This window comes from Chiloscyllium plagiosum, unplaced genomic scaffold (genome assembly GCF_037043375.1).
Source record: "Chiloscyllium plagiosum isolate Xiang-an unplaced genomic scaffold, Cpla_swu_hap1 HiC_scaffold_8, whole genome shotgun sequence".
In the NCBI taxonomy this organism is placed as follows: Eukaryota; Metazoa; Chordata; class Chondrichthyes; order Orectolobiformes; family Hemiscylliidae; genus Chiloscyllium; species Chiloscyllium plagiosum.
The window spans coordinates 26653887-26679586 of record NW_028270146.1 but is presented as its reverse complement, the minus strand read 5'-3'; the positions used below and the strand labels follow the sequence as shown (position 1 = coordinate 26679586).

General features: G+C 42.9%; 1 long non-coding RNA gene across 1 annotated transcript in view; it reads right to left on the bottom strand.

Moving 5' to 3' along the window:
• Positions 1-9520: 9520 nt before the first annotated feature.
• Positions 9521-25700, bottom strand: part of LOC122553412 (uncharacterized) — a 170508-nt gene continuing 154328 nt past the window's right edge. Inside the window, exon 4 of the long non-coding RNA XR_015757845.1 lies at positions 9521-10381. This is a non-coding gene — a long non-coding RNA (uncharacterized LOC122553412). The remainder of the gene's footprint in view (positions 10382-25700) is intronic.

Sequence of the window (25700 nt, the reverse complement as noted above, 5' to 3'; positions counted from 1 at the left end):
GAGAATAGTGAATGCATGGAATGCATTGCCAGTTGTGGAAGCAGAGTCATTGGGGACATTTAAGTGACTTTTGGACATGCACATGGATAGCAGCAAGTTGAGGGGTGCGTAGGTTAAGTTACTATATTTTACATTAGGATTAAATCTCGGCACAACATCGTGGGCCAAAGGGCCTGTTCTGTGCTGTACTTTTCTATGTTCTATGTTCTAAATCAATGTTAACTCTCAGAACTTCCTTGGGTCACTTGACCTGAAACGTGAACTCTAATTTCTCTAATTGCTGCCAGAACTGTTGAGCTTTTCCAGCAATTTCTATTTATATCTCTATCTTATTTGCACACCTCACTAGTATGCATTCAAATCTTCCTTCTCACTTCCTGCTCTTTTTTATTCATGTTTATGCAAATTTATAATTTATATTGCTCACTAAAGGATAAGCAAGGGGGGTTGTGTGTCAAACCTGAGAAAATGGGTGAGATTCTCAATGATTACTTTGCATCAGTGCACACTGAAGAGAGGGACCTGATGAATGTTGAGATTAGAGATAGAAGTTTGTTTACTCTGGATCACTTTAACATAAGGAGGGAAGATGTGTTGGATAGGCTAAAGGATATTAAAGTGGACAAATCCCCAGGACCAGATTGCTGGGGATCCCAGGTTGCTGAGGGAGGCAAGAGAGGAAATAGCTGGGGCCCTGACAGCTATCTTTGTAGCATCCTTAAACACAGGTGAAGTGGCAGAGGACTGGAGGGTTGCTCATGTTGTCCCCCTCCTCCTACTGCCCCCTTGACCGTGACCCCACCTCCCATCACCAAACCATCATCTCCCAGACCATCCATAACCTCATCTCCTCAGGGGATCTCCCATCCACCGCCTCCAACCTCATAATCCCACAACCTCGCACCGCCTGTTTCTACTTCCTGCCCAAAATCCACAAACCTGACTGCCCCGGCCGATCCATTGTCTCAGCCTGCTCCTGCCCCACCGAACTCATCTCTGCATACCTCAACACGGTCCTGTCCCCCTTAGTCCAAGAACTCCCCGCCTACGTTCAGGACACCACTCACGCCCTCCACCTCCTCCATGATTTTCGCTTCCCCAGTCTTATCTTCACCATGGACATCCTGTCCCTGTACACCTCCATCCCCCATCACGAAGGACTCAAAGCCATCCGTTTCTTCCTTTCCCGCCGTACCAACCAGTATCCTTCCACTGACACCCTCCTTTGACTGACTGAACTGGTCCTCACTCTGAACAACTTCTCTTTCCAATCCTCCCACTTCCTCCAAACCAAAGGAGTAGCCATGGGCACCCGCATGGGACCCAGCTATGCCTGCCTCTTCGCAGGATATGTGGAACAGTCCATCTTCCGCACCTACACTGGCACCAACCCCACCTTTTCCTCCGCTACATCGATGACTGTATCGGCGCTGCTTCATGCTCCCACGAGGAGGTTGAACAGTTCATCCACTTTACTAACACCTTCCACCCCGACCTCAAATTTACCTGGACTGTCTCAGACTCCTCCCTCCCCTTCCTAGACCTCTCCATTTCTATCTATGTAGGCGGCACGGTGGCAGTGGGCAGCACGGTGGCACTGTGGTCAGCACTGCTGCCTCACAGCGCCAGAGACCCGGGTTCAATTCCCGCCTCAGGTGACTGACTGTGTGGAGTTTGCACGTTCTCCCCGTGTCTGCATGGGTTTCCTCCGGGTGCTCTGGTTTCCTCCCACAGTCCAAAGATGTGCAGGTCAGATGAATTGGCCATGCTAAATTGCCCATAGTGTTAGGTAAGGGGTAAATGTAGGGGTATGGGTGGGTTACGCTTCGGCGGGTCGGTGTGGACTTGTTGGGCCGAAGGGCCAGTTTCCACACTGTAATGTAATGTAATGTAATGCAACCGAATCAACACGGACATTTACTATAAACTGACCGACTCCCACAGCTACCTAGACTACATCTCCTCCCACCCTGCCCCCTGTAAAAACGCCATCCCATATTCCCAATTCCTTCGTCTCCGCCGTATCTGCTCCCAGGAGGACCAGTTCCAATACCGAACAGCCCAAACGGCCTCCTTCTTCAAAGACCGCAATTTCCCCCCAGAGTTGATCGACGATGCTCTCCACCGCATCTCTTCCACTTCCCGCAACTCCGCCTTTGAGCCCTGCCCCTCCAATCACCACCAGGACAGAACCTCACTGGTCCTCACCTACCACCCCACCAACCTCCATATACATCGTCTAATCCGTCGTCATTTCCGCCACTTCCAAACGGACCCCACCAACAGGGATATATTTCCCTCCCCTCCCCTATCAGCATTCCGAAAAGACCACTCCATCCGCGACTCCCTCGTCAGGTCCACACCCCCCACCAACCCAACCTCCACTCCCGGCACCTTCCCCTGCAACCGCAAGAAATGCAAAACTTACGCCCACACCTCCCCCCTTACTTCCCTCCAAGGCCCCAAAGGATCCTTCCATATCCGCCACAAATTCACCTGCACCTCCACACACATAATTTACTGCATTCGCTGCACCCGAGGTGGCTTCCTCTATATTGGGGAGACAGGCCGCCTACTTGTGGAACGTTTCAGAGAACACCTCTGGGACACCCAGACCAACCAACCCAACCACCCCATGGCTCAACACTTCAACTCCCCCTCACATTCCACCAAGGACATGCAGGTCCTTGGACTCCTCCATCACCAGACCATAGCAACACGACAGCTGGAGGAAGAGCGCCTTATCTTCCGCCGAGGAAACCTCCAATCACAAGGGATGAACTCAGATTTCTCCAGTTTCCTCAGTTCCCCTCCCCCCACCTTGTCTCAGTCCCAACCCTCGAACTCAGCACCACCTTCCTAACCTGCAATCTTCTTCCTGACCTCTCCGCCTCCACCCCCACTCTGGACTATCACCCTCACCTTATCACCCTCACCTTAACCTCCTTCCACCTATCGCATTTCCAGCGCCCCTCCCTCAAGTCCCTCCTCCCTAACTTTTATCTTGGCCTGCTTGGCACACTTTCCTCATTCCTGAAGAAGGGCTCATGCCCGAAACGTCGATTCTCCTGCTCCTTGGATGCTGCCTGACCTGCTGCGCTTTTCCAGCAACACATTTTCAGTTCTGATCTCCAGCATCTGCAGTCCTCACTTTCCCCCTGTACAAGAAGGGTAGTTGGGAGATTCTAGGTAACTACAAACCATTGAGCCTGACGCAGTGGTGGGAAAGTTGCTGGAGAAGGTACTGGGGAATAAAATCTTTTTATATTTGGAAAAGAATGGGCTTATCAGCAATAGACAACATGGTTTTGTGTGGAGGAGATCGTGCCTTAGCAACTTAATATAGTTCTATGAGTAAGTGACTAAGTTGATAGATGAAGGAAGGGTTGTAGATATCATATACAGAGGAACCTTGGTTTTCCGAATATCAATTATCTAAATATCGGATTATCCGAAGGAGATCTTGAGGTCCCGATAGAAACATTACATCAAACATGTGTTTCCAACACTGATTGCGTCTTTTGTTTACAATGATTAAACAGGCACCGTCTCCAAATGACTGACCTCCTGCCCTCTTTCTCTCTCTCTCCCCACACTTTCCCTGGAGTTCTACAGAGAGGTGTATCCTAAATCCCACTTCCCCAGATAATCTGACCAACATTGTCATGTACAGGGTAAAGGTGGAACCAGTCAAAAAGTTGCAGTAAAAAGGTGTCTGTGTGTGCGTGCGCGTGCTATTTGAAGACTTATGCCACAAAGGCAGCAGCAATCTTGTTGGTGTCCAGTCCGGCTGCCCCAGAGAGGAGGCGGGAGTGGATGGGGGTGGGAGGCAGTGTTGGACGGGGGGTGGTGTGGGGTCTCGCGCATAGTGTGCTGCTACCTCGTCTCCTGAACAAGGAGCAGACTTAAAAATAACTCCGAGCTCCAGAGGAAAGGCATTTAATCGATTAACCAAGTAATCAATTATCCGAGCGAAATAGTGCCAGCCCATCTCGTTTGGATAATTGAGGTTCCTTTGTACATGTACTTTAGTAAGGCATTTGATAAGGTTCCCCATGGTAAACTAATGGAGAAAGTGAAGTCACATGGTGTGCAGGATGTTCTAGCTAGGTGGATAAAGAACTGTTTGAGCAACAGGAGACAGAGAGTAGTAGTTGAAGGGAGTTTCTCGTAATGGAGAAAGGTGACCAGTGGTGTTCCACAGGGGTCAGTGCTGGGGCCACTGTTGTTTGTGATATACATAAATGATCTGGAAGAGGGCACTGTTGGTCTAATCAGTAAGTTTGCAGATGACACGAAGATTGGTGGAGCAGCAGACCGTATAGGGACTGTCAAAGAATACAGATAGACTGGAGAGTTGGGCGGAGGAGTGGCAGATTGAGTTCAATTCGAGCAAATGTGAGGTGATCATTTTGGGAAGTCCAATTCAAGAGCAAACTATACTGTAAATGGAAGAGCCTTGGGAAAAGTTGATGAGCAGAGAGATCTGAGAGTTCGGGTCCATTGTACCGTAAAGGTGGCTGCACAGGTGGAAAGAGTGGTCAAGAAGGCATAATGGTATGTTTGCCTTCATCGGATGGGGTATTGAGTATAAGAGCTGGCAGGTCATGTTAAAATTATACAAGACTTTGGTTCAGCAGCATTTAGAATACTGTGTACAGTTCTGGTTGCCACATTGCCAAAAGGATGTGGACGCTTTGGAGAGGGTGTAGAGAAGATTTACGTGGATGTTGCCTGGTATGGAAGGTGCTAGCTACGAAGAGAGGTTGAGTAGGTTAGGATTGTTTTCATTAGAAAAAAGGAGATTGAGGGGGGACCTGATTGAGGTTTACAAAATCATGAAGGGCATAGACAGGGTGGATAGAGATAAGCTTTTTCCCAGGGTGAGGGATTCAATAATGAGACGTCATGCGTTCAAGGTGAGAGGTGAAAAGTTTAAGGGGGATACACGTGGAAAGTCCTTTACACAGAGGGTGATAGGTGCCTGGAAAGCGTTGCCAGCAGAGGTAGTAGAGGCAGGCACGGTAAATTCATTTAAGGTGTGTCTGGACAGATGCATGAGTAGGTGCGAAGCAGAGGGATACAGATGCTTAGGAATTGGGCGACTGGTTTAGACAGTAGATTTCGATCGGCTCAAGCTTGGAGGGCTGAAGGGCCTGTTCCTGGGCTGTAAATTTTCTTTGTTCTTTTTATAACACATTCGCTGTTGAACATACTTCAGAATGACACACAAAATATTGAAATGAATGGTAACGGGGGTGAAATGTATTATTGTTGGAATCTATAGTGATGTAGAGAAGCAAAGGTTCTTGGCTTTCTCTGTGAGAATGTTTACTGCTACTTACCATTGAATCAGTCGGAAGATGAATCAGACAATGAGTCATAGGTGAAACGCTTTGTTTTTCATCACAACTCATCGAGGGGTTAAATCGTGAGGGTGAAGCTCCAATGACAAACTACCAAAGATTCAATTAATGGGCAGCTTTGATATTCTGAACTTTCTTCAGGAGGTAAACTTTATCAGAACAGCTCAACTCTCCTCATTTTAGATTAGATTACATTACATTACATTACATTACATTACATTACAGTGTGGAAACAGGCCCTTTGGCCCAACACTGACCCACCGAAGCGCAACCCACCCATACCCCTACATTTACCCCTTACCTAACACTACGGGCAATTTAGCATGGCCAATTCACCTAACCTGCAGATCTTTGGACTGTGGGAGGAAACTGGAGCACCCGGAGGAAACCCACGCAGACACGGGAAGAATGTGCAAACTCCATCCAGTCAGTTGCCTGAGGCGGGAATTGAACCCGGGTCTCTGGCACTGTGAGGCAGCAGTGCTAACCACTGTGCCACCGTGCCGCCCACTAAGATCATCTTGCCCAATATGTTTCGTGAACGCTTTTCCATATGAATCATAGGAAATCAAGGGCACAATAACAGAGAACCAGAAGTAGGCCTCTTAGGCACTTGATTGAATTCCACAATTCCATGGAATCATGGCTGAATTGTGACCCAACTCTGCATACCTTCCTTGTCCAATATCTACTTTGGATGACAAAAATCTACTAATGGCAGTTTTAAGATCGACAAAGGATCAAGCCCTAATTCCCTCTGAATAAAGAAGTATTTCCAAATTGCATTTCTGAAAAGTCTGATTCAATTCATTTGATTATGCTTCTAAGTTCTCAAATGCCCACCTGGCAAATACTGTCTCCCTATCTTCCCAAACCATTCTCCATAAAATTTCAATAACTTGAATTAAATCTCTCCTTAATCTTCTAGATTTCAGGGAATACAATTCTAGTGTGTTCAATCTTGCCTCATGGCTTACCTTTGGATTTCAATTACTCATCTAGTAACTCTGCACTGCACTCCTTCTTAAGTCCAACATGACCCGCTTAAGGTGTGGTGACCAAAAGCTCAACTGGGCTGTGCTGTTATAGTTGAAACTTGAATGTGATTACTTTTATTTTCTACTTTGAAGTACAAAATGGAAACTTGGTGAATGCTCGAGTTTATGCTGAGCCACTGTATTGAAGAAAAGCATTAACCTGGTCTTGAAATGAGATTCTTGTGTTTTGTTATGGAACAACATTTGCATGCAGCCTCAAACACCTTCTGAATGAGAAACAATTTACAATGGTGTATTGTTAGTCTTGAAGCTGAGTAAACTAGGTGAACTGAAAGTCAATTTGCTTGCTATTGTCTCTGGTAGTCCTTCCACATCAATGTCTCTTTCTTTAGATCTGAACCTGTACTGAGGTGAACTTTTTGTAGACTATACAAACCCCTTGCAGGGAGTGCAGAATTGTTTCCAGTTCATGGTATCAGGTCAAATACGTGAAAGGAAATATCCTGAAAATTATCACCCAGACTGAGTTTGTGCAGGTGCTGAAGGAACCAAAAGAAGGACTAATCTACTTGACCTCATCCTCACCACTATATATGTCACAGTTGCATCTGTCCATGCTTTATCAGTAGGTGACCGCCATATATTCCTCATGGAGCCGAAGTCCCACATTCACGTTGAGGTACAGTGAAAAGCATTGTCTTACGTGTTCATACTGTACAATAGGGTCACAGAACAGAGTACAGGATACAATGTTACAGCTAGGAGAAAGGGTGGACTGCAAATGCTGAAGATCACAGTCGAGAGTGTGGTGCTGGAAAAGCACAGCAGGTCAGGCAGCATCCGAGGAGCAGCGGAATCGATGTTTCAGGCATAAGCCCTTCATCAGAAATTCATTTCTGATGAAGGACTTATGCCTGAAACGTCTATTCTCCTGCTCCTCGGATGCTGCCTGACCTGCTGTGCTTTTCCAACATGACACTCTCAACAAGGTTACAGTTGCCAAGAAGGTGCATAGAGAGAGAGAGAGATTAAGATTAACATTTGAGAGGTCCATTGTAAGTCAGATAACAGTGGGGACGAAGCTGTACTTGAATCTGTTCATATGTGTACACAAATATTTATATCTTCTGCCTGATGGAAGAGGTTGGAGGAGAGTATAATAAGGTGGGAGGGGCCTTTGATTATGTTGGTTGCTTTCCAGATGCAGCAAGAAGTATAGATGGAGTCAATGGATGGAAGGTTGGTTTGTGTGATGGACTGGGCTGTGTTCACAGCTCTCTGTACTTCCTTTCAGATTTGGGAAGAACAGTTGTCATACCATGCTGAGGTGCATCAGATATGATATGGTGGTGCCGATGTTGGACTGGGGGTGGACATAGTCAGAAGTCACACAACATCAGGTTATAGTCCAACAGGTTTATTTAAAATCACAAGCTTTTTAGAGTGCAGCCTCTTCATCAGATGAAGTCATTTTAATAGGCTGATCATCTGGTGAAGGAGTGGTGCTCTAAAAGCTTGGGCTTTCATATAAACCTGATGGGCTATAATCCGGCATCATGTGACTTCTAACTTTATATATCATATAGGATGTTCTCTATGGTGCATCTATAAAAATTTGTAAGAATTTTATGGACATGCCGAATTGCTTTAGCTTCCTGAGGAAGTAGAAGCATTGCTGTACTTTCTTGACTGTACTGTCAACGTGAATGAACCAGGACAGATTGATGGTGATTGTCACTCTCAGGAACTTGACACTCTTGACCATCTCCACCTCTGCACCATGAGGCATTGCCCTCTATTCCACTTCCTGAAGTCAAAGACCAAATCCTCTGTTTTACTGACGTTGGTTGAGAGATTTGTTGTCTTTACACCATGCCATTCAGTACTCTATCTCCTTCCTGTACTCTGTCTCATCATGATTTGAGATCCGAACTACAATGGTGGTGTCGTCAGCAAACTTGTAAATGGAGTTGAAGCAAAATCTGTCCACACTGGTGTGTGTGTGTGTGTGTAGATAAGGACTATAGTAGGGAGCTGAATGTGCAGCCTTAAAGAGCATCAGTGTTGGGGATTATTGTGGAGGAGGTGTTGTCACCTATCCTTACTGACTGCAGTCTGTTGGTCAAGAAGTCGAAAATCCAGTTACAGAGTGGGAAGCAGAGACGTGGGTCCTAGAGTTTGGAGATATTTGTTTGAAATTATGGTGTTGAAGGTGAAGCTGTAGTCAATAAGTAACATACTAACGTAGGTATCCTTGTTGTCCAAATGTTCCAGGATGAGTGTGGGGCCAGAGAGAAGACATCTGCTGTGGACCTGCTTGGCTGGTAAGCACATTGCAAAGGATCAAGGCAATATGGAGGCTGGAGTTGATGTGAGCTAGCACTTTTTAATTGTACAGAATAGTAGAAATTTAATGATTTTATTCTTTTATTTCTGTTATTGGCTGATAGCTTACAGTCATCTGCCAATCTCAAAATGTCTATCACAAAAACAATAAAACACCAACTGACCTCAGGGTATGTTTAACCATATATGGTAAACTTTATGGGATTAAAAGTTCATGATAGGTTAAACACTGTTTATGTTTACAGTAAAATAATGCATGCGCGTGTCACTTAATATCATAGAATCATGCTGCACATAAGGAAATCATTAGGCCCACCATGCCTATACTGGCTCTTTGAATTATCCCAAACCATCTTTTCCCTTGGGCTGCAATTTTTTTTTTCCAAACTGTATGCCCAATTCACTTTTCTAAGTTACTACTGGATCTGCTTTTATACAGCACCTTCCATATCATAATGTGTACATGGTAAAAAAGATTTTTGAAGGGAAAAGGTTAGTTGTAAAATATGCAGTGCCCCAGTTTAGAAAATATGTCGACATCATTATCAGTCATAAACAAACTGTAGCTGCTCAAGTTATATTGAAAATAAGCTCAATAACAACATGTAAAGTGTGTTTCTTTGGTGTAGACATATTAATAATACCAATAATGATAATGATAATACAAACACTGACACTTCATAAGATTTCAGTTTAATCTGTTTACCAACACAACCCTATATTTAAGTTTGAATTAACTGTGCCCTGGATGGCAATAACCTATATTTAGGTTTGGACTTGCTGATTACGTTTCAATTACATTTTAGTCAATATAAATTTCACAGCTGTATTCCAATCTGGAAGGAAAATGCACCTAAAGTATTAGGAATATAAGATTATAAGTTGAGATGGATGTGAAATGATTAACAACCAAATAAAAAACGACATTTGCATTTGATTCCCAAAGTGTTTCTCACGACAGGCACATATGTAATGTAAATATTCGAGATATGATGCATCTTTGTAGGTGATGAATTTCTAGTTGCAAACATCTGCATTTATGATTAAGTTCTGACAGGTGGAAAGGAGCAGAATTGTATGTTGAAACTAGGTTTAGAATAGGGGAGGCAAAAGAGAGAGTAAGTCCATTACATCAATATCCTCTTATTTATTATCACTATCCAGTCTTTTCAACAACCATAACTTGCATTGAATTTGAATTGAATTTATTGTCACGTGTACCAAGGCACAGTGAAAAGCTTTGTCTTGCGAGCAATACAGGCAGATCACAGAGTTAAGTAGCATAGACAAGTAAATGATAGGTAAACAGCAGCAAAAACAAAAATACAGGTACAGGCAAATGCTAAGAGTTTGAGAGTCCATTCAGTATTCTAACAACAGTAGGGTAGAAACTGTTTCGAAACTGGCTGGTGCATGTCTTCAGGCTTCTGTACCTTCTCCCCGATGGTAGAGGTTATAGAAAAACATTGCCAGGGTGGGATGGATCTTTGAGAATACTGGCAGCCTTTCCTTGACAGCGGGCCTGGTAGATGGATTCTATCGATGGCACGTTGGCCTTTGTGCTTATCCAGGCTGAGTTCACCACTCTCTGTAATCATCTCCAATCTTGAATGGTACAGTTGCCATACCCAGATAGTGATACATCCCGACAGAATGGTCTCAGTGGCGCACCTATAAAAGTTGGCAAGGGTATTTGCTGATTACATTTCAATTACATTTTAGTCAATATAAATTTCACAGCTGTATTCCAATCTGGAAGGAAAATGCACCTAAAGTATTAGGAATATAAGATTATAAATTGAGAAGGATGTGAAATAATTAACAATCAAGTAAAAAACATTTGCATTTGATTCCCAAGGTGTTTCTCATGACAAGCACATATGTAATGTAAATATTCGAGATATGATGCATGTTTGTAGGTAATGAATTTCTAGTTGCAAACATCTGCATTTACGATTAAGTTCTGACAGGTGGAAAGGAGCAGAATTGTATGTTGAAACTAGGTTTAGAATAGGGGAGGCAGAAGAGAGAGTAAGTCCATTACATCAATACCCTCTTTATTCACTATCACTATCCAGTCTTTTCAACAACCATAACTTGCATTGAATTTGAATTTGAATTGAATTTATTGTCACATGTCCCGAGGCACCATAAAAAGCTTTGTCTTGCGAGCAACACAGGCAGATTAGATTAGATTACTTATAGTGTGGAAACAGGCCCTTTGGCCCAACAAGTCCACACCGATCCGCTGGAGCGCAACCCACCCAGACCCATTCCCCTACATTTACCCCTTCACCTAACACTACGGGCAATTTAGCATGGCCAATTCACCTAACCTGCAGGTTTTTGGACTGTGGGAGGAAACCGGAGCACCCGGAGGAAACCCACGCAGACACGGGGACAACGTGCAAATTCCACACAGTCAGTCGCCTGAGGCAGCAATTGAACCCGGGTCTCTGGCGCTGTGAGTCAGCAGTGCTAACCACTGTGCCACCGTGCTGCCGATCACATAGTTAAGTAGCATAGATAAGTAAATAATAGGTAAACAGCAGCAAAAACAAAAACACAGGTACAGATAAATGCTAAGAGTTTGTGAGTCTATTCATTTTTCTAACAACAGTAGGGTAGAAACTGCTTCGAAACCGGCTGGTGCATGTGTTCAGGCTTCTGTACCATCTCCCCGATTGTAGAGGTTGTCGAAAAACATTGCCAGGGTGGGTTGGATCTTTGAGAATGCTGGCGGCCTTTCCTTGACAGCGGGCCTAGTAGATGGATTCTATAGATGGTAGGTTGGCCTTTGTGATTGTCCAGGCCGAGTTCAACACTCTCTGTAACTGTCTCCAATCTTGAATGGTACAGTTGCCATACCAGGTACTGGTACATCCAGACAGAATGCTCTCGATGGTGCACCTATAAAAGTTGACAAGGGTATTCGCTGTCATGCCAAATTTCCTCAGCTGCCTGAGGAAGAAGAGACATTGTTGGGCCTTTGTAACCAGTGCATCCACATGAAGAATCCAAGAAAGCTTATTGTGGATGACCACTCCCAGGGGCTTGATACTCTGCACTCATTCCACGTCTATGCTGTTAATGTGTAGTGGACATGATTTGGAGATGCCGGTGTTGGACTGGGGTGTACAAAGTTAAAAATCATACAACACCAGGTTATAGTACAACAGGTTTAATTGGAGCGTTGCTCCGAAAGCTAGTGTGCTTCCAATTAAACCTGTTGGACTATAACCTGGTGTTGGATGATTTTTAACAATGTGTAGGAGAGCATGAGTAACATTCTGCTGAAAGTCAATATGAGTTCCTTGGTTTTGCCAGCATTGAGAGCTAGGTTGTTCTCAGTGCACCATTTTTCCAGGTCTTCCACCTCCCGTCCGTAGTCTGTTTCATCACCATCTGAGATTTGACCGACTATGGTGGTGTCATCAGCGAACTTGTAAATGGCATTAGGCTGATATTTGGCAATGCAGTCAGGGGTATACAGTGAGTACAGTAGGGGGCTGAGTACGCACCCCTTGGGGGGCTCCAGGGTTGAATGTTAGTGAGCATGAAATATTGTCCCCAATCTTCACTGAAGATTGGGAAACTGAGGATCCAATTGCAGAGAGTGGGGCTTAGTCCGAGATCACTAAGTTTAGTAATCAGTATTGAGGACATAATAGTGTTGAAGGCTGAACTGTAATCCATGAGTAGGATTCTTATGTAGCTGTTCTTGGTGTCAAGATGTTCTAGGGAGGAGTGAAGGGCAAGTAATATGGCATCTGATATGATCTATTGGTCCGATAGGCAAGTTGAAGTGTGTCAAGAGTCATGGGGAGGCTGAAGTTGGTTAATGCCATGACCAGCCTTTCAAAGCACTTCATGACCACCGAAGTTAGGGCCACTGGGCGGTAGTCATTGAGACATTTATATAGTCCAAGGATAAGCATTCGACTTTATTTTTGTTATGGGGTAAAAATGAAGTTTAAAACATACTTTAGATAAACTTCACAGATTTACAGAAATCCTCATTTGTTTCACCACAGGGTTGTTAAAATAATAAAGTTAGTAGTATTATGGGAGTATTATTTATATCGTTCTGTGGGAGGCTAATAATATTTACACCCTGCCCCTTAGAACTGGCAACTATTGATGTAAGACAGCAGTCAAATTGGCAGGATACAGTGTTGTTCTCCCTGTTTGACTCAGAGATACCATTAATAATTTGGGGATGGTGGCTTGATTTTCTGGCACAGATAGTACATCTCCCTAATGCCTGCAATATCATGGGATTGTTTACATCCAACTGAGCAGTTTAAGTTTTCAGCCAAAGAATAATTGCCGTATTGTTTCAATGTGGGTACCCCTTAGGCTCAGTATTTGCATTATTTCTCTAATTTGGATTAAAACTACTGATTCCTCATTGAAGTTGGAGGATGGGGAGATTTGGATTAAATGTTACAGATATCCTACCCCATTTTATAAATGCTCTGGATTGTCAGGGAGTCCTTTGGGAAGAAAGATGTAACTTCTGGACACTGAGAACATAAGAATTAGAAGCAGGAGTAGGCCATCTGGTCCATCAAACCTGCCCCTCCATTCAATAAGATCATGGCTGATCTTTTCATGGACCCAGTTCCACTTACTGCCTGCTCACCATGACCGTTAATTCTTGTGTTCAAAAATCTATCTATCCTTGCCTTAAAAACATTCAACAAGGTAGCCTTAATTACTTCACTGGACAGGAAATTCCACAGATTCCAGGGTCTTTTGCCAACAACATTGAAGGAGCGATAATATATTTCCAAGTCATGATGGTGAGATTTCTTAATGTATTCTTCGGAAATTTTCTGTGGAATTAAATTTGGACATAATACTTCAATTGATTTCTAAGGTTTCAAATGACAGCTTTAACAAATGTTGTTTAGTATATTTCTGGTTGCTTTACTACCACTACTTATAGTTCCAGGACCCTACAGTTAGAGGTTTGGAAGGTCTAGCTCCCTGATCAGCGATACTATTATTTGATCAATCAATTGGCATTTATTTATCGGTTAAACAGCCTTTTCATCCAACTTTTCAATGTATTGTAGCTAACACAAATGCAAACAGAATGAGAAGAAAAATATATTTGATAATGAACATGATTAATGACCTCCCTCTATGTTAGATCATTTATTTTAGCAACCATCTACTTTTTTTAATCTTTAGGAATGGTGGCAAAAGCATCTATGACATTGATTTCACTAATCCATGAAACTCATTAGCAATATTGAGGATTAGTGTTGTTTGGGGAATATTTAAACCAATGCATCGAGAAGCATTCTTTGAGTAGTTCAGTTCTGACACTCATACCTATTAAAAAAGCAGGCTCAGAATTTACCTACATGACAGAGAAAAAAACAATAAACAAACTGGTCTATTTTTACCTGAGCATAAAGCTTCAGGTCTGTGGCCACAATGGCCATGCAGCTTGTAGGTTACTCGTACTTTTGTCACCCTTACATTTCATAATCCTTCACCTGCTCATTGGAACAGGTCATGTTGACACTCCAGTCATGAACTATCAGAGCCTAGTTAGTATGCAACATGCATTAATTAATTGAGCTAGTCCACTGTTGCAACTTGCAAAACATGTGAACCTGACCAACAACAACTGGAGAAGCGAAGGTGAAAGCCCTTTATTTGCTCAGATAATTGAACAGTTTAACAATTTACCAGCTACGCACATTTATTGAATGGTTTTGCAGGTTTACTTCCATATTATGCAACTCCCCTGCATAAATTAACACCATTAAAAAGCAGGAATTGTTGGAAATGCCCGACCCATTGGTTAGCACCTGAAAGATAAGGGCAGTTTAACATTTTAATAACAACCATTCAGCCAAATTTATCTGGTGGAAGTTGTCTTTGAATGAGGGCGAATGGCTAGAGATCAATACGTTGTTATGATCAGACCCCTCCCATGAGTTACTCCAATTCATTACAGTTCCAGATGGGATGCCCTAAACTATCAAGCTCCCGGATGAGAAGGGGGCAATTGGCTCCCTTTCTTTATTCACCCACCTTGCCTCGGTTGGTTGCAATTAGGTTAATTTAGAAGTGATCCCTTCCCTCGTGGATACCTTTTTCCTTCAGATCTAAATGAGCCTGCATTTTAAAAGGAGCCAATTTAGTCAGGTGCACTTGAGTTAATAATGAGTGACTTTATTCATTATTAAACATGAGTAGAATCAGTGACACAATACATATTAGAAGTTATTCCAAAAAGATAAAAGTTAACACAAAAGGGTCAGCCTCCAAATTGTTTATGAGGAGTGATAGTTGAACTTGAGGCCATTGTAATGGAGATTACTGGGAGCATTGTTGGTAGTTGAATAGTCTTTTTAAAAAAATCTTGGTTTTGTAGAATGGTTCTCAGCACTAGGAATGTGAGTCATGGAGTCATAGAGATATACAGCATAGAAACAGACCCTCGGCCCAAATTGTCCATGCCGACCAAATTTCCTAATCTGAACTAGTTCCATTTGCAGGTGTTTGGGCCATAACCCTCTTAATCTTTCCTATCCATGTACCTATCCTTTTAAAACTTGTAATTGCACTGTCTCCACAACTTCCTTTGGCAGCTTACTACATATATGCACTATTCTCTATGTTTTAAAAAAAAAAGTTCTGCCTCAGGTTCTTTTTAAATCTCACCTTAAACTATACCCTCTAGCTTTGGACTCTCTTCCCCTGGGGAAAAGACCTTGGCTATTCACCTTATCTAAGACTCTCTCAATTTTATAAACCTCCATAAGGTCACCCCCTCAGTCTCCTACACACCAAGGAAAAGAAAATTCCAGTCTATCCAGTCACTTCATACAACTCAAACCTTCCAGTCTGGTGCTGTGAGGCAGCAGTGCTATCCACTGTGCCACCGTGCCTAACATATGATGATTGGCTGAGGATCCTGGGATTGTATTCATCAGAGTTTAGAAGGTTGCGGGGAGATCTAATAGAAACTTAAAAGATAATGCATGACTTAGAAAGGGTGGACGCTGGGAAGTTGTTTGCATTAGGCGGAGAGACTAGGACCCGTGGGCACAGGCTTAGAATTAGAGGGGGTCAATTTAGAATGGAAATGAGGAGACATTTCTTCAGCCAGAGAATGGTGGGCCTGTGGAATTCATTGCCACAGAGTGCAGTGGAGACCTGGATGATGGGTGTCTTCAAGGCAGAGATTGATAAATTCTTGATCTCGCAAAGAATTAAGGGCTAAAGGGAGAGTGCGGGTAAGAGGAATTGAAACACCCATCAGCCATGATTAAATGGCAGAGTGGACTTGATGGGCGGAATGGCTTTGCTTCCACTCCTGTGTCTTATGTTCTTATTAGGAGGCAGAGAAGTCGATGTTTCCAGTGTAACCCTTTTTCATGACTAGAATGTCAAATAACCTCCCTTTCCATCACCGGACTATTTCCCAGCCCCACCCAATACCTTCCATTCCTCTGAATGACCCCTCTTTCCAGCTACCAACCGGATTCGTCCCTCCCATCGACCAACCAGATCATACCCATACCCTGTGTTAACCTAACCCCATCTCACCACACCACCCCTCCTCTCACCTCCCCCCCCTCCTTATCTGCAGTTCCCCCCACACACACCCCCAGTCCTGAAGAAAGGTAACACCCGACACATTGACTTCTCCGCTTCCTGATCCTGGAACTCCCTCCCGAACAACATGGTGGGTCAGCTCACAGCAGGTAGACTGAAATGGTTTGTGAAGTCAGCACACCACCGTATTCTGAAGGGCAACTAGGGATGCTGGCTAGCCAGCAACACCCACACTCCACATTTTAATTAAATAAAGAAAGAAATCTGTGGCTCTTACCTTCAGTTCCCTTGGCCTTAAGTTCTGGAATTCCCTCCTTAAACCTCTCTATTTCCCGACCCTTCTCCCATGATTCAAGATAATCCTCAAAATCAACCTCTTCAAAGTAGTAAAACCTGACAAGGTGGTGAATGGATGTGTCATCAAATTGACGCTGGGCTGGGTATGGTGTTATCAAGACTGGTGTCGAAAAGGCTCAGTTGAAGATGTTAAGCTATATTAGAGGAGGAAAAAGAGAGAGGGCGAGAGAGACATGCAGAGACAAATATTTAGGGAAGGAGTTTCAGAACTTAGTCCCTTGGTACCAGTTGATGACCAAAGTGCAGCTCTTAGCAACTGGTATAACAGCAAACCGTAAGGACTGGTGAGACATTGTATCACAAAGTTTGACATTTGTCATATGATTGCAACACTTATAGGTAGAAGTCAGAAATATTGATAATTTTCTTGGTTTTTTTTTCTCAGTCTAAAAATCAAATGCTGGGGAAGACAATATTTTACTGCATGGCTGCATGGTTCTGGGTAACCACCACAATGTTGTTACACTGTGAAGCAGTGATGCCCTTACATGTCCCACATCTCACCATCCAGCCGTGACTGTGGTGAAAATTCACAGTTACACAAGGTGGAACCCTCCATAACACAGTTGTCAGCTCTTGGCATTAGGTTTTATTTGAGCAATAAACTGTTCAGATTCACAGAGTTCCTTTTTGACTTTCTCTTTTCAGTGCCTTTATGTATTTTAGCAGCTGCAGTGCAGTGTGGCCCTGGATGCGAGTCACCTGATTTACTGCGGTGCAGGCTGGAGAATCTCTTTGCAGACCTGCATTTTGGCCTGGCAAAGTTGGCCATTTACTGGCCCATAGTGGATACAGACACTGGTCTGTCTATCCACTCCTTTAGTTCCAAGTCTTGCCTGTACCAGAGTGGATAAGGAACATGCATTTTCTGAGGGTACACTAGAAGTCTTCCATGATGTCAGAGACTGGATATACCAACAGAAGCATTATTGGCTAAGTTTATCTGTTTATTTTAATTTTTAATGGTTTAACAATAACAAAACTGATTTGAAAAATTCTTTTGTGGATATAGGCATCATTGACAAGGCCAGGATTAATTTCCCTTAAACTGAGTGGCTTGTTAGACCACTTCAGAAGGGAGTTATACTGGACTCAAAATGTTAACACTCTTCCTCTCTCCACAGATGCTGCCAGACCCGCTGAGTTTCTCCAGCACTCTTTGCAATTGTTTCAGATTTCCAACATCAATGGTATTAATGGATACTGATGGATATTGGTCTGTTTAACATGAGAGAGTAATGAAAATGATGACCAAATACTTGGTGGAAACATTTGGTATGGAAAGGCTTCTGAAAAAACTCCAGAGGCCGAGATAATGTTGAAATTCTTGAACATTGTTGTACATGCACTCAGGCAAGTGGAGAGTATTCCAACATATTCCTGACTTGTGCTTTGTTGATTAGAGAACAGGCATTGCAAAGGTGTGTGGAAACGAAGGAGGTGAGAAGGGGTGATGGGCTTAAGAAATTAGAGTGAGTTTTTTTAAAATGAAAGTTTTTTCCTGACTGGAATCAACATGGTTCAGTGATTTCAATTGGTGATTTGTGCAAATCGAACTTGGTTAGAATTAATATTTTTATCTGTTCTTAAGAAATGAGCATTGCTGGCAAAGCCAGCATTGACTGCCAGTCTCACTGCAATGGCTTGAGAAGATAATTATCAAGAGTTGTTAAGAGTCAACCGTGTTGCTGTGATTCTGGAGTCACACATAGGCCAGACTTCCTCCCCTGAAAGGCTTTTGTGAACTAGTAATTTGTAATTTCATGATGACCATGAATGAAACTAATAGTTTATTCCAGATTTATTACTTACACTAACTTAAATTCCCTGCTGCCAATTTGAACTGAGGAGTTTGGAGGATAAATCTGGTTCCCTGGATTCCGTGTCCAACAACGTTACCATCAGACTCTTTATTAGTTGTGTCACTTTTAAAAGGACAGGGGTGGACGTGTAGGTTATTTTTGTAAATATCATTGTTTGGTGACACTGGGGACCATTTAGATATTGACTTAAAGTATATAAATAATCCTAGAATTGGTTTCTAAGTCCTGAGAGAAACAAAATATAAAGATGAGGGAAATAAAAATCTCAAATCGTGATCACTGGTTCAAGTTAACTATGACACCACTTAAACAGTGGCCTGGAGCCTGGGGATGGCTGCTCTCAGTGAGTTGATTTCAAAGGGCTTTTGCCAGGTTCCATTGAAGAAGATCTACCAGCAGGGAGAAAGCTAGTGAATAGACATCATTCAACCAGTAAGACGTACATGGGGGAATAAATAATGTTAGAATGAAAGAAAGGAGAAAGTGAGGACTGCAGATGCTGGAGATCAGAACTGAAAATGTGTTGCTGGAAAAGCACAGCAGGTCAGGCAGCATCCAAGGAACAGGAGAATCGACATTTCGGGCATTCCTGAAGAAGGGCTTATGCCCGAAATGTCGATTCTCCCGTTCCTTGGATGCTGCCTGACCTGCTGCGCTTTTCCAGCAACACATTTTCAGCTAGAATGAAAGAAAGACTTGCATTTACAAAGTTTCTTTGCCCTCCTCAAAACATGATGTAGAGGTTAGATTAGATTCCCTACTGTATGGAAACAGGCCCTTCAGCCCAACAAGTCCACACCAACCCCCCCAAAGAGTAACTCACCGAGACCCATTTCCCTCTGATTACTGCACCTAACACTACGGCCAATTTAGCATGGCCAATTCACCTGACCTGCACATCTTTGGATTGTGGGTAAAAAGCCAGAGCACCCAGAGGAAACCCACACAGACATGGGGAGAATGTGCAAACTCCACACAGACAGTCACCCAAGACTGGAATCGAACCCGGGTTCCTGATGCTGTGAGGCAGTAGTGCTAACCACTAAGCCACTGTGCTGCCCAACAGGTGCTGGTATTGGATTGGGGTGGACAAAGTTAAAAAAAATCACACAAAACCAGGTTATAGTCGAACAGAGTTATTTGGAGATACAAGCTTTTGGACTGATGTTGTGTGATTTTTAACTTCATCTTAAAGCAGTCAATAAATTGTTCTTGAAGCTGCAGCTGCAAGAAATACAGCAGCCAATTTGCACACAGTCAGTTGTCATAAACAGCATTGTGATTATGACATGATAATCAGCTACCTTTTAGAACTATTGTTTGCAGAACAAATATTAACCTGGTGCTGTGTGTTTTTTTTTAACTTTGTCCACCCCGGTCCAATACCAGCACCTGTTGGGCAGCAAGGTGCCAATTGAGGAGAGCATCACAGCTACGCCTGATCTTTGCCATCTGCAATATTCATACACACACACACTACTTCGAATGTGTCAGTTCATTACAATTAGAGGCAGGAACCCTGGATGATTTTCCTTTTTCTCCTCCTGCTGGTCCAGGAAATCTAACAGCACAAAAGGAGCCCATCATGTCTATGATAATGTTTTGAAAGAACTGGCCTTTTATTCCATACCCTTAGCTTATTCTCCATTGACCTGCAAATCAGTCCTCTTCAAGTAATTAGTCTGTGGAAGATAATAAAATCTATTTATTCACCATTGGCTAGGTATTCACCTACTTCAAATTCTCCACATGCAAAACATTACAAATTAATTGACAGAAAAGAGGGGAAATGGTAAAATGAATTTTCATTTTCCCAAGAGAATTATACTATCAGAGTACTTACACAGGAGTGTCAAGACCAAAAAGGATCTTCGCCAAGTCTTTCCTTCAGTTCCGCTGGGAGCTAAGGAAAATGAATGGAGACCCAGACTGTGACAATTTGACTTTAACATTTCTCTAGGGCTTTTGTACTAACTGAGGTTGTTGGGAGTAGAGTCATAGAGTCATAAAGATGTACAGCATGGAAACAGACCCTTCGGTCCAACCTGTCCATGCCGACTAGATATCCCAACCCAATCTAGTCCCACCTGCCAGCACCCGGCCCATATTCCTCCAAACCCTTCCTATTCATATACCTATCCAAATGCCTCTTAAATGTTGCAATTGTACCAGCCTCCACCACATCCTCTGGCAGCTCATTCCATACACATATCACCCTCTGCATGAAAACATTGCCCCATAGGTCTCTTTTATATCTTTCCCCTCTCACCCTAAACCTATGCCCTTCAGTTCTGGATTCCCCGATCCCAGGGAAAAGACTTTGTCTATTTATCCTATCCATGCCCCTCATAATTTTGTAAACCTCTATAAGGTCACCCCTCAGCCTCCGATGCTCCAGGGAAAGCAGCCCCAGCCTGTTCAGCCTCTCCTTATAGCTCAAATCCTCCAACCCTGGCAACATCCTTGTAAATCTTTTCTGAACACTTTCAAGTTTCACAACGTCTTTCCAATAGGAAGGAGACCAGAATTGCACACAATATTCCAACAGTGGCCTAACCAATGTCCTGTACAGCCGCAACATGACCTCCCAACTCCTGTACTTAATACTCTGACCAATAAGGGAAAGCATACCAAATGCCTTCCTCACTATCCTATCTACCTGCGACTCCACTTTCAAGGAGCTATGAACCTGCACTCCAAGGTCTCTTTGTTTAGCAACACTCCCGAAGACCTTACCATTAAGTGTATAAGTACTGCTAAGGTTTGCTTTCCCAAAATGCAGCACCTCGTATTTATCTGAATTCAACTCCATCTGCCACTTCTCAGCCCATTGGCCCATCTGGTCCAGATCCTATTGTAATCTGAGGTAACCACCTTCGCTGTCCACTACACCTCCAATTTTGGCGTCATCTGCAAACTTACTATTTGTGCCTTTTATGCTCGCATCCAAATCATTTATGTAAATGACTAAAAGTAGAGGGCCCAGTACCGATCCTTGCGGCACTCCACTGGTTACAGGCCTCCACTCTGAAATACAACCTTCCACCACCACCCTCTGTCTTCTACCTTTGAGCCAGATATGTATCCAAATAGCTAGTTCTCCCTGTATTCCATGAGATCTAACCTTGCTAATCAGTCTCCCATGGGGAACCTTGTCGAACGCCTTACTGAAGTCCATATAGATCACATCTACTGCTCTGCCCTCATCAATCTTCTTTGTTACTTCTTCAAAAAACTCAATCAAATTTGTGAGACATGATTTCCCATGTACAAAGTCATGTTGACTATCCCAAATCAGTCTTGCCTTTCCAAATACATGTGCATCCTGTCCCTCAGGATTCCCTCCAACAACTTGCCCACCACCGAGGTCAGGCTCACCAGTCTATAGTTCTCTGGCTTGTCTTTACCGCCCTTCTTAAACAGTGGCACCACGTTTGCCAACCTCCAGTCTTCCCGCACCTCACCTGTAACTATCGATGACAGAAATATCTCAGCAAGAGGCCCCGCAGAGGTGACATTGCAAGAAAATATGACTTTACAATAAATAAAGAACTGATACAAACTCTAGCCTCCCATTGCGCTATCCACTTCCCCCACAGCTCATCATCTCAAGGCATTGCCAAGACATCTTTATGCTACAATTTGCTCCTGAGCCCAGGGAACAGAATTTATATAGGTTTCAGAACTTTGTGTAAATGATTTGGATGTGAATATAGGAGGAATGTTTAGTACGTTTGCAGATGACACCAAAATAGGTGGTCTGGTGAACAGTGAAGAAGGTTATCTCAGAGTACAATGGGACCTCGATTAGATGGGCCAATGGGCAGATGGAGTTTAGTTTAGATAAATGTGAGGTATTGCATTTTGTTAAGGCAATTCAGATCAGGGCTTACACGCTTAAATGTCGGGGCCTGGGAGTGCTGCTGAACAAAGCGATCTTGGGGCGTAGGTTCACGGTTCCTTGAATGTGGATTCACAGGTAGACATGGTAGTGAAGAAGGGGTTTGGCACACTCACCTTTATTGGTCAATACATTGAGTATAGGAGTTGGGATGTCATGTTCCAGCTGTACAGAACATTGGTTTGACCATTTTTGGATTATTGTGTGCAATTCTAGTCTTCCTGTTATGGGAAGGATGTTGTGAAACTTGACAGGGTTCGGAAAGGACTTACCATGATGTTGCCAGGGTTGGAGTGTTTGAGCTGTAAGGAGAAGTTAAATAGTCTTGGGCTATTTTTCCTGGAGCATCAGAGGCTGAGGGGTGACCATTACAGATATTTATATAATCATGAGGGTCATAGATAGAGTGAATAGTTAGCTCTTTTTCCCATGGCAGGGAAGTTCAAAACTGGAGGGCATTGGTTTAAGGTGAGAAAGGGACCGAAGGGGTGACTTTTCCTCACAGAGGGTGGTGCATGTGTGCCAGAGGAAGTGGTGGAGGCTGGTACAGCCACACAATTTAACAGGCATCTGGATGTGTACATGAATAGGAAGGCATTAGAAGGACCAGATTAATTTAGGATATCTGGACTGGCATGGATGAGTTGAACTGAAGGATCTGTTTGCATGATGTGCAACTCTATGAAACTATGACTGGTTAGCAATTCCAAAGTCACAGCAGCATCAGGCACTGTTTCAATAGCTTCAACACCCCACCTCGAGTCCAAATCTATTCTGGATCTTCTGTTTGCCAATACCCATTAACAGCCTGTGAGTCTTAATTACAAGGCCTTAGAAACAGTTGAGGCTAGAAATACCTGCAGAAGCACTTAACATTGACATGAGGAGGAAGAAAGAAATAACAAAGGATAGAGAGAGAGAGAGAAAAAGAGAGTGAGTGAGTGAGGGAAAGAAGGAAATAAAGACTTATGCAGTGTATTTTTACATCCTGAGGATCTTCCTAAGTGCTTTACAGCCAAGGAAGTACTTTTTGAAGGATAAGCATTGTAACAAACAAGTCAAAGGCTGAAAACCGTACTATGATCCTGTTGGATAAATGTTGGCCAAGACACCAGACAGATCTTCCTGTCTCTTATTTTAAGTGATGTCATAGGACCTTCTCACATTGGAATGGGGCTTTGGTTTAATGTCTCAAATGTTCAACAGCCCCTCTCTCAGTACTACAACAAATGAAAACCAAGACTGATTTTGTGTTCAAGAATGAAATGTGAATGCGCAACATCCAACTTGGAGGCAGGAAGCTATCCAATAAGTTGTGGCTGACACTGAAATTGCATGTTCTATAACAGCAGCAGGGAGCTTTACTCATTAATACTTTTTTTTTGCTGTGGGATCAGGAAACCTGACAGCTCTCTTCCCTGTTGCTAGCAAATTTTATCTTTCCACCCACTTAAAACTTATTAACCAACAGTGGCTGTAGGGATTCTGCTTAAATGCAGATTAAATCAGAAAACTGCAAATGACTGTCCTTTCTTCAGTTGTTCTCAAGTAATGTTCAACGCACAAAAGAAAACCTTCATCGACAGAGAAATTAAAATCCAATTTAGGATCCATACACTGTATTCAGGAATCACAAGGCTCACCTTCCAGCAGGTTTTGCTTTGTTTGAAATTGAAAGACAACATACCATCATGATATCTTGCTTTTATAGGTAATTTAGTATGGCTTCTCTACCTTAGGAAGCCTTGGCAAAACACCCATCTCTACCTTCAAGTGTTGCATAGCACAAATATTCACTTGAAAGCATCATTTAATGATAAACCCAGAGGAGATATATAGGTCTGGTTAATGGCTTTGAAGTATGGGGGAGAATGAAACAAAAAGTAGTTATTCTTTTTGTTTCATCTTAGGTCGAACTGCTACCTTCTGTGTGGAGATTGACTAACAATTGGCTCTTTTTTCTGAAAGGAAACTTGTGATTCAGTTTAACCCCATACGCCATGTCACTGTCATCTTCCACCTTGATGTGGAGGTGCTGATGTTGGACTGGGGTGGCCGAAGTTAAAAATCACACAACACCAGATTATAGTCCAACAGGTTTATTTGGAGGCACTAGCTTTCAGAGTGCTGCTCCTTCATCAGGTAACTAGTTGATAATCCTGTTGGACTGTAACCTAGTGTTGTGATTTTTAACATGTTCCACCTTAACATTATAAAGTAAATTCCAGGCTGCCAAATATTGTTGCTAACATAAAATTGCAAATTGTAATTTTTTTTCACCTGATGAAGGAGCAGCACTCTGAAAGCTTGTGATTTCAAATAAACCTGTTAGAGTCTAACCTGCTGTGGTGTGACTTCTGACTTTGTCAATTTTTTAAAACTGTTATAGCATGGAATAATGGAACTCTCAAATTATTCACGGAATTTTACATGATTTTTTTTATGCAGACTTCCATCTTTTTGACCAGAAAGTACAATTGTGTTACCATAGGTGCAGCCACTCTTTAATCTATCAGCTAATTTCTACACGGGTGAGATTGGATGTCAATTATTATTTATTAGACATTAAAGGTGTGCATGGACTACAGAGGTCAACACTTCCCTGTATAATGCTACCTTCACCTAACATTTAGAGGTTGCTGATTGCAATTGTACTGCTCTTATGTTGAATCTGTATAAGGCTTTATTAAACAATGAAAGATTGGCCGAGCACAATTTCAAGCAGCCTGAACAACAAAGTGCAACTCCTATTAATTTTTAAAATTTTATCCCAAAGGTCAGATCTAGAATAAAATTACAATGCCTGTGATTTACTGTCTCATATTAGGAATATATCTGACTACTCATATTCAGATTGATGTCTCATTAGGAAGATTGGGTTCAGGAAATCTGCATTCATTTATCTCTCTCTTTCAGTGTTTTGTGGATTCTCAAAGTGCACCACAGCTGCATTGTGAATTTTTTTATTCATTCACAGGATGAGGGTATCCCTGGCTTTTGTTGCCCATCCCTAATTTCCCAGAGGGCAGTTAAGTGTCAACCACATTGCTGTGGATCTGGAGTTACATGTAGGCCAGAACAGGTAAGGATGACAGTTTCCCTCCCTAAGAGATATTAGTGAGCCAGATGGACTTTTCCTGACAATCAACAATGCTTTCATGATCATTGCTAGACTCACAATTCCAGATTTTTATCAAATTCAAGTTGTACCATCTGCCATGGTAGGATTTGAACCCAAGTCCCCAGAACAATACCAGAATCTCTGGACCAATAGTCCAGTGATAATACCACTGGGCCATTGCCTCCCCAGAATTGCTGAGCTAGT